The sequence below is a fragment of the Propithecus coquereli genome, unplaced genomic scaffold (genome assembly GCF_000956105.1).
Source record: "Propithecus coquereli isolate 6110/MARCELLA unplaced genomic scaffold, Pcoq_1.0 Scaffold224, whole genome shotgun sequence".
In the NCBI taxonomy this organism is placed as follows: domain Eukaryota; kingdom Metazoa; phylum Chordata; class Mammalia; order Primates; family Indriidae; genus Propithecus; species Propithecus coquereli.
In genome coordinates, this window is record NW_012147634.1 from 6,790,406 (window position 1) to 6,800,480 (window position 10,075).

Here is a 10,075-nt window from a genome sequence, read left to right on the forward strand (position 1 = left end):
GGCTTCAAGTTCTATGACGGATTAGAGCAGAGTCTCCAAAATCTAATTGTGCACCAAGATCTCCTGGGAAACTTTTCGAAATAGAGATGTGAAGGGCCTTTTGTTGATATTCTGTAGCAGAATCTCTAAGGGTGAAGGTTTGGGGAGCATCTGGGTTGGAGAAGCGGCGCCTCAGTGGTTGTAACAATAGCCAGGCATTATTATTTTAAATAAGTGATAAGAAAGAAGCCTCATTCATATTTTAGAGATGGGAATATTGGGCCTGGAAGGGACCGAGTCACTGCCCAAAGTCGATTTGTGACAAAGCAGCAATTCTGATTAGAATCCTGGCTGTTCTTTCTCCAGGGCGCGCACGCTTTCCACTGTGAATGCTGCTTCTGAGACAAACGGGGCACGTTCATCCGGGGCTTCAGGTGGGAAGGCCTGGGCTTGAGTAGTGGGAGAGACGGAGGAATGTAAGTGACAGCTATCAGAAGCTACGTGGAGGTGCTGCTCAGATGCTGTCTTACTGTGGGAACCCGAAGGGGGAGAAACAGGAAGACCCATCTGGGGCATTTCAAGCCTGTGAAATTCCCACAGTGGGATAACCTCGTTAGGATTTAAGGAGAAGGAAGATGCACAGAATTACATAGGGGATTCGGAAGGACTTGAAGTAGCCAGGTGGTTTACTCTTTTGAGAGGAGTGCTGGAAAAGGTTGGGGTCGGGAAGACAGGAGAGTTGCTCAGTTTCCACCTCTTCCGGAACCATTCCAGCCCAGAGCAACCTCTGCCTCTTCTGAGCACCAACGGCAGTTGCCATCCGAACCAAACTATTTCGCGCTAAGACTGAATCTTCCATTGTCCACTCCGTGGGGTGCAAGTCTGGTTAAAATCGTTCAGACTGTAAGTCGGTAGAGAGTAGGGTTTACTATATATACTTGATAGTTGACTGACAACACCAGGAATTACTGCACAAAATGGAGGAAGAACCCACGGGAAGACTTTTTTTTTTTCCTTTAAAGAAAGGGCATGATGAAGGACAGACATGGGGAAAATTCTGTTACTTTAAAATGTGGGAAGCAGTGCCTGAGAACAAATGGGGTTATCATGACAGTGTTAGAAATTTGGGACGAGTGATGCCAGCAATATCAATTTCAGAGGAGCCGCATGGAGCGGCGTGTAATGTATTCCACTGGGCACGTTCTGGGGAGATGTGAAGCCAGTGCAGTTCTGTGCCTTGCAGCGACTGGGTCCTTTTGTATTAGAGAGCTTTGGAGATGTTAAGAGCATTTGGGGATCTTAGCAGAGCTGAAAAAGAGCCTTCCTTTCAGAGGATGTATTAGATAAGATGGAAGGAAACTCAGAGGGGAATAGAGCCGGGTAAGCTGTGTTTGCTTTAAGTTCTTCAGCCTGGATACGCAGGTCTAGATTTTGTCCTGGGCCGTTTCAGGTGCTGTGGTGCAACGTGCACAGGTTAACCAGCTCAGGTGCATGCACATTTAATGTGTGTATTGGCACATTAGACACACCCCACAATTTATGAGTGTGTGTGTGTGTGTGTGTGTGTGTGTGTCTATGTATGCCAATATGTGTGTATGTGTGTGTGAGTAGATGTATGAGTATATCATCATGTACATGTATATTCATATGTGTTACATATGTGTTTAATCTGACACCAGTATATTCATATAAACATCTGTACTTACCCACGTGTACCGATACATATATACATGTGCGATATGAGCTCAGTACAGTATCTATATGCATGCAAATGTATATGTACATGTAAATATGCACGAATGCAAATATATGCATACATACATGTGGTACATGTGTTTACTACACTACATACACATCCATGTCCAAACACACTTACAATTTAGAGACTGGTGACACATTTATGAAATACTTTCCATACTTTTCAGATTATTTCCGTATCCTTCTTCCCCTCTTTTGATTTCCAAAGCAATTCTGGAATGTTAATGGGGGAAGAAAAGCCCATAAAAGAAGGAGGAAATAAGCCACTGAGGCTCTTGGCCTCTGAACTGTTGGAGCTCCAGCTAGAGCCGAGAGAGGTCCCAGGTCCTTGTGACTCTAAGCCCACTACAGTTGGCTGAGGAATTAGAATGTAGGCCCCTCTGAATTAGTGAAGAGCATGGATTATGGACAATTATGAAGACATTCAATTTTATCACTTTTCCACTAGCCATAGTAAAATATAATGGGCTAACAAAGTATTACATAGGAGAGTTCTTTGGGGGGATCTGTTGTGATAAACTGAAAAGGCAGTTGAATTGTTTACCCATTTTTATGTAAACAATGCTCCTAAGTGCTTAAGAAGGGCTTATTCCACTTTGTACGTTGAGCAAGCATGCTGCAGTGCTTTTAATGATATTTTTTGCTTTGTCAACACTTTCGCTCCTCAGATAAAGGTAAACTTCCGCTTCACCCCTGTCGGAAGGATCAACGTGGAGAACGAGTAGAACTGAAATTCATAGGTTTTACTGTAACAGCAATTAGGAAGGCAAGCACATGTGTTTGTCTCCAGGAAGGTTAGAAATGGAAATAAATGCAAAAATATGCTTTCTGGCAAGTCATCATTTTTAATACAAAGATGGAAAGCACCAGACAGCTTTGTTTTGCCTTTTTGGGGGGCTTGTGGCTGATTTTCTTTTTTTGCTTCCTGGTTTTTGTTAGAAAGAAACTTGTTCATTTCCCACCCACTCCACGCCCCCTCCCCCAAGCCGAAATATCCGTCCAAGATCATCCTTTCAAGTGTTCAGTCTTAGAGAAGTGAGAAGAAAAGGAACTGTGATTTAAAATATATATGTACATCTTTTTTTTAAGCTTGCAAACTGGGATTTCTAGACTCAATTTGTGTTCTTGAGACATTGGAGTCAAGTTTATATATAATTTTTGATGTAGGACCTAATTAGGCTCTCAGCATATCTTAATACTTTCTGCTACATCTGCATTAAAGATAACATTGCATACATTTGCATTTCATTTACATAAAAAAGTTAGCCATGCCGTATGTAACAATCACTTTAACCAAGTACCGTTGACAGCAAATATTTTGAACAAGCATGTGAAAATCCATGTCTACACAAAGCCTGTCCTGGATTCGGTCCAGTCTCTCATATTTGGAACTTGGTTTTGTGCAGCACACTTACTCCAACGGAGCCCTTGAGGTTAAGCCCACAAATAAGGACACAGGAATTGAAAGAGTCTAGTGTATGTGATATACTCAACTTGGAAAAGAAAGGGTCAATTGATACTCTCTTTGAGTCTGTTTGTAACTTAAACAATAATGATAATGGTAATAATAGTGGCGTGATTTTTATAATATGTTTTATAGAAATTTGGATTAAAAGTGTTCACGCATTTCCTTATTCATTCATATGTATTTGGCTGAGTCTATATGGGGCAACCTTATTTCCGGGTCTCACTGAATGAATCTCAGGTTTATCTGGGCCATTTTACTTTAAAAGTAAGCTTTTACCAGGGGACTGCTCCACTGGTTTCTCCAGAATGAGCTGCTTCTTGCCTTATGCCCTGCGTCCAGCAGGCACGTTCCTGTGTTTCAACCTGCCTAGTGCCTGCCTCCTCAGTCTGCCACCTTCAGCTATCCTTTAGCCCTCGCAGGTCCCGAAACCTCTGGGCAGGCTCTCTGGGGTGCGCTTCATGGACATCAGACGATGATAGGCATAGCTTATGATGAGTACGTTCTCCTGTGATCGTGGTACCTCAAGCTGGTAGAACACACTCCTTCCAAGGAATGTTCTTTAAAAATGGTCCTAACTGAACAAATTTGGGAGTTGTTACATACCTTTACCTCTTCCTAACTTTCTCTAAGTTGGTATTTCCCAAACCTTTGGAACCGTGGAAGTCTTCGTTGGCATGCCCCCTGTTTACCCCGGGAGACCGGTTTTCTGCAGTGATGTTGGTGATTTTGGAAAGCACTGTTCTATTTTAAGAACCGCAGAAATAACAACAATAGCCACAATAATACTAGTGGCTAGCATTTGCTAAGGGCTTCTAGAAAGCCGGGTGCAGCAGTCAGTGCTTTATTTATATTACCTCATCTAAATTTTCTCAAGAACTGAATAAAGTTAAATGCCCTTGTTAGCAAGTCTTAGAGATGAGAAGACTCAGACCTAGAGAGGGTAATAATTCACTCCCCTTTGTGGTTCTAATTAGAGAAAAAGGTAAGACTCGAGCCCAGCTTATTGTCCTTATTTATTGTCCTCTCTGCAGTCTTTCACAAAGCCTGGTACTCGTGTTTCCAAGCTACCACTGCTAGTTCCCACAGCCATTTCTCAGTGCCATGACTCAAGTCCCCTCAGTGTCTTGGCCACTTTCCCCCTCGTTTATCCGTAGTCCAGGTAATCTGTGTTCGTTATACGGAAAACAGACGCCCCACATGAATCCTGAGGACCAAAGAGTCAGGCGAGGCCGTTGCCTCCTTTGTCCTGGACACTCTACTTCAACTAACGCAGCCTCAGGCTGCAGTCAGCTCTTTACAGCTTTATAATTATTTTGTATCATTTGAAGCACATTCTTAGAATTGTTCAGTCTTCTTTTCCCAGGTATGCAGCTGATTTAATAAAACTGAGATTTGTGATCTGCAGCCAGTTACTCAGCCTCTTTAAGCCTCCCTTTTCTGATGATTAAAACAATAGTACAGACTTCACAGAGTTGCGGTGGGCAACAGACGAAGCACCTACTGTTCTCAGCACAGTGTCCTGATAACTTCAATAAATATGAACTAGTACAATCATTATTGTGTTATTGGAAAAATTACAAATTGCAGTTGAGCTTCTTCCAAACGCTTCTTCCAAACAATTTTCTATGCATTTCAATGTAATTAATTTTTTTTTTACTTAAAAATTTTTTAATTAATGTCTGCACTTATAAGAGCAGCTTTGTCAGTGCATTATAAATGATTTTCACAATGCTGATTTAGGCATTTTACATTTTGATATGCATTTTTAGCTGGTTTTCAAAGTCACAAGACTCTAAGGAAAAAAACTAATCCTTAGTTGGCAGGAAAGTCCCCCCCCAAATCCTTGGATTAAAATAGAATCTGCCGCCAGGGCTTTCCTTGTCTCCTGTGATTGAGATCTGTCTCAGGCGGGAAGACATCCAATACCTGTGCATGGCAAGTTCATTCTTTAGAGGTAGAATGTGCAACTTTAATATTTATCGATAGGCACACTAATTCTCTTGATGATGGTAATTAATGAGGTGCTTATATCTTATTTTGCGGTAGTTTAACGAGCTTCAGGCTAGGGGGGAGATCCGGTGCTTGCTGTAAATGCTGAGAATCAAAGATGCTGGAGGAAAATGCAGAAAATGGAGCAGAAAAAATAAGGTTTTAGCAGATAAAATGTCTCAGATTAAAAACACTCTCAAAACAAACCTTGGAAAGGCAGAAGCGTTTAAAAATCAGTAAGAGCTTTCTGGGGAGAAAAGTGACATGTTTCCCATTTCTTTCTCCCCTAACCATGCTGTTAATCTTGACCACCTATTTGTCTTGCTACCCCTTTGGCCTGGTCTGTGTTAACAGTGTGAAGTGAAAAATTGATAGGAAAATGTATTTCGTTTCTTAAGGCTTAGATAGTTACAGCCAAAACATTTTGTCATACTGGGTTTTGAATAAATTGTGCCCAATCTACACTTAATTTTACCTTAGACAGCTAGCCTTATGACCCTAGTTAACCTGTGTTTTCTCTTGTTCTTTCATCCTTTGGAAATGAGGTCCGCAGAATACAAATTCGGAAAGGCATAAATTCTAACTCCTCAGAAGAAGACAGGAATAGAAGTCAAAGTGACCTCAATAAATCAAAAGCAAGTTGAAGTTCAATAGGGACAAATGCAAGGTAGGATACTCTCATGTCCAATAAGTGGACTCACAAATTTAAAATTGTCAGGGTGCTATTGTGATAGAGAAGTACCTTGGTCAATGACGTGAGGAAGCTACGTCCGTAGCCTTATCTAAGGACCTACTATGTGCCCGGTATTTTACATGTCTGGTTACTTACAAATATACTGTTGGAGTCTCTACAGTAACTTCCTGAGCTCTATATAATTTGTTCTCTCATTTTATAGATGTGGAAGCTGAGGTTGAGAAAGGTTAAATAATTCGCTCAAGTGTTCACAGTTAGTTAATGATTTAACTGGTTTTGGATGGTGTTTTTTCCACTTGACCAAGAGCACTTCATTACAGAGCTGTTATTTAAAAAGCCAACCCAGTTCTTGGCTGTATTAACTTAGATTTCACTTGAGAACCAGATAATAACCTTTCCAGTATACGATACATTAATCAAAATTTAAAAGGAAAATGAACGGGATAAACTGGAGCAAGTCCGAAAATACCCCACCCAGGAACAAAGGCAGCGAGAGAAATTTAAAACTGGCCGAATAGACTCAAGGTGTTTGGGGTTGCTTAGCTAGGAAGAATGCCGCTATTGGGGTGAGTGACACGCTCATTGCCTATAAATGTCTAAGAGGCAGTAATAAAGATTTATATTCTACATAAATATTTGCAGTTAACAAAGCACTTCCAGATCACTTATCTTATTGGTTTCTAACCGCAGTCTTCTAGAGCAGGAGTCAGCAAACTTTTTCTGTAAAGGGGAAGACAGTTAAATACATTTGGCTTTGCTACCATGTGGTCTCTGTCACAACCACTCAACTCTATCGTTGTAGCATGTGAAAGCAGCCATAGGCAGTTCATAAACAAATGGCATGACTATGATCCAGTAAAACTCTATTTACAAAAAAAAAGGGCAAGCCAGATTTGGTTTGCAGAGTACTAGTAATATGAACACATATTATTGTTCGCATGACACAGATGAGAAAATTGAGGCTCAGAAAAGTAGAGTGACTTGTCCAATGCCACTGAGTGAAAAAACGATGGCTGTGAAACTAGCATTCAGTTTCTCTCGTTCACAGTGTGCTGCTCCGTGCACTACAATGAAAACATGTCCCCAGAAAGATTTCTGCGTAGTTTGTCATCCCAAGATACCATTTGCCTGTGCTAGGAATTAAAATTTGGGAGTGGATAAACCGAGAAGTTAGGTGACAACCTGCTGTAGTGAAATAATGTTTGCCAGGCACTTGAGAAAGGGATATCTGGTCAAAAAACATTTCTCGGCTAGCCTGAAATTTCCATTGTTAAACAATTACTTAAGAATTTTCTGGAGACATGAATTTCATTTGAATTACAGCATTCCTGTACCTGGGAGAGAAAATACATTAGGTGGCTTACAAATTTGGTGTCCAGTTATCTTGTTAGAACTGATTTTTAGCCAGCAGAGGGTAGAATGGAGAGGCAGTAAGGCAGGAAGAACAAGTTAGTGTTTGTGGAACTTGGGATGGGGAGGAAGGTTATCAGCAAAGGTTATTTTACCAGTTTGGGTGCCCTATAGTAAGAAACGGGGAAAGCGTTGATATTATCAGCTAGATTCACTGCATACTTGATATCATCTTCTAGTACATGTTACATGTGATATACTTGAATTAATTCATTTAATCCTCCAAATAATCCTGCGAAGTAGGCGATATTATTATTTCCATTTTAGAGGTAGGAAAACTGAGGCACAAAGGCTCATGGTAAGTATAGTGGAGGTGGCAGGCACATCAAAATCATGTTTTCTACAATCTGCTAGCATGAGCCACCCCTTCGTGGTCAGCTCTGGGGAACGGAAGCTCCACACCATTGGGGTGTTGAGACTGTGTCCCCGCATACTCCATGCAATTGGGGGGACCGTGACCTCCAGCTCTTTGTTTCTTTGATAGAGATGTAAACTGAGGTGAGCTGTGGAGAAAACAGAGGGCACGCTCTCTGAAAATTAACACATCATTCCTGGGAAGTCTTGGTGGCATGAGCTCTCGCTGAAGAATGTTTCCTCTTGTTTGCTGAAAGAATCCTTAAGTGGGCACTTGTGGCAAGCTTGGTTAAACCTGCCCTGCTTGGGGTTAAACCCTCATAAATCGGAATAGCTCAAGTGACCCTAGTAAATGCCAGGTCCCTAGCAACAGCTAGAGTAACTCGGCTGTATAAGTGTCAAGTAGCTAATACTTTCTTTTTCAACATTCTTGTTTTTTTTTTTTATGTGTAGGAAAGCTTTTGCAGATATACTTACAATGAGAGTATTTTCCCAGTATCTCCCTTGAGAAAATAAAAAGGAAATGCTGCTTGTGTTTCCTCTTTAGATTACAGTTTTATTTCAGACCACACACGTTTAAAGTAGATAAGATTTATACATTTAAAATCAAACAACAAATATAAAACTTTTGTTGTCCTTTTATTAGTTTTAACATCATTAGCTTTAAGATATCATTATTAGAATTCCTTCCCAGGATTCTGTCTTCTCTTAGAATTCAGGAACATTAATACCCATTCTGTAGGAGAGAAACAGATTGAGTAATGAGATAATGGATATTTATAAAGTCAGAGAATGTGAAAGATACAGATGGTGGGAGGAGAAAGAAAGAAATACAAAATGGAGATAGGAGGGAAAGAACAAGAAGCCAGGAGTGTGAGCACTTGAATGAGGCAGGGAGGACAGCTGGATTCGGAATCACATGATCTGGGTTCACTTCCCAGCTCTGCCCTAGCCTGCGTGACCTCTGACTTCTCACTTCACCTTCATCAGATGCTTTTTATATCATGTAGGAATAACCATATGAGCCTTACAGGGTGTTTCGGTGACATGATGTGGGTGAAATGTACTTGGTTTAATCAACACTCATGCGTGGATTGTAAGTGTCTTGCAATAACAGCAGAACAGAACCAAGGAACCACACTCACTGATGTAAGCGGAAACAGAGGGTAAATTTGCATGGGTGTTCCCCGCCAACAATCCTCATCTCCAAGTCGTGGGACGTTCTTACTGCCTACTGCGTGTTACACAGCACCCACTTTGCAACACAGTCCTGATACCAGCAAGGTCCCTAATTTCCACCAGAACCTTATAAGGCGAGAATGAAGTCCATCTTAGAGATGGACACTTAAAGGGAGAATTTTGGCACTTCAGGGACTTTTTAGATAGGACTCAAGATGTCTCTATTTCAAACAGAACCTCTCTATGATAGTATTAGATTCAGGTTTCAATGTGCCCTAAAAAATTCTCTGTGGAAGAGTATCCCAAATTCTCTCAAATAGAAGTTTTCCCTCCCCAAATCTAGGGATTTTCGTAAGCTAGATTTACATTTAATTCTTCTCTTCCAGTGTCTTTCTTTTTAACTCACCATCTGACAGGGAATAGTTAGTATATAACCCAAAGCATATGTGGTAGCTTGTTCCTCTCTGCCTAAATATGAGTTTAATAAAAAAAATAGCAGTTAAACATATGTTAAAAATGAAGCAGTACAGTTGGGGGCAAAGACTAAAAGACAGCACAACTGTTTATTAGTTGTGTTTTTCATTTTCATGTTCAGAGAATTTTAAGACTCGAATTTTTTTCCCAAGCTGCAGCCAGATCTGCATGGTTACACACCCTGTTTTGGTCTTTATTTCCTACATATAAACACTAGATTGACAGTGTCGAAGCGCATGTCCAAAGTGACGAACAATCAATTAGCAATTTAATGAATTAGGAACCTTTTGGAGTATCACTTGCCCAGGTTAATAATGTCGGGATAATAATGTTTTACGTCGGGAGAGAGCTTTGGCATTATTTAGAGAAATCAGTTTAAGAAAGTGTTAAGTGACCTTGGTTCCCTGAATTATAGTTGGAGATTTGAGAGGTCTAAACATAGTCAAGACAAATCAGATGTTCCCATTTCTCATTGCTGTTAACAGCTTTATTAAGGCCGTCCATCTGGCTTAAAATTAGTCATTCGTCCCGACCTTATAAGTGTAAACAGACAGTCCATTAATTTGCCAATTGTCCTATACTATGTCGTAAGGATGAGTCAAGGTAGAGACATCATTCATCTTGGCGTAACTGTCTACACAAAACCAAACTTAGTTGTTTAAGAACAGGACTATGGAGTACTATTCAGCTTTAAGAAACAATGGTGATATAGCACCTCTTGTATACTCCTGGATAGAGCTGGAACGCATTCTACTAAGTGAGGTATCCCA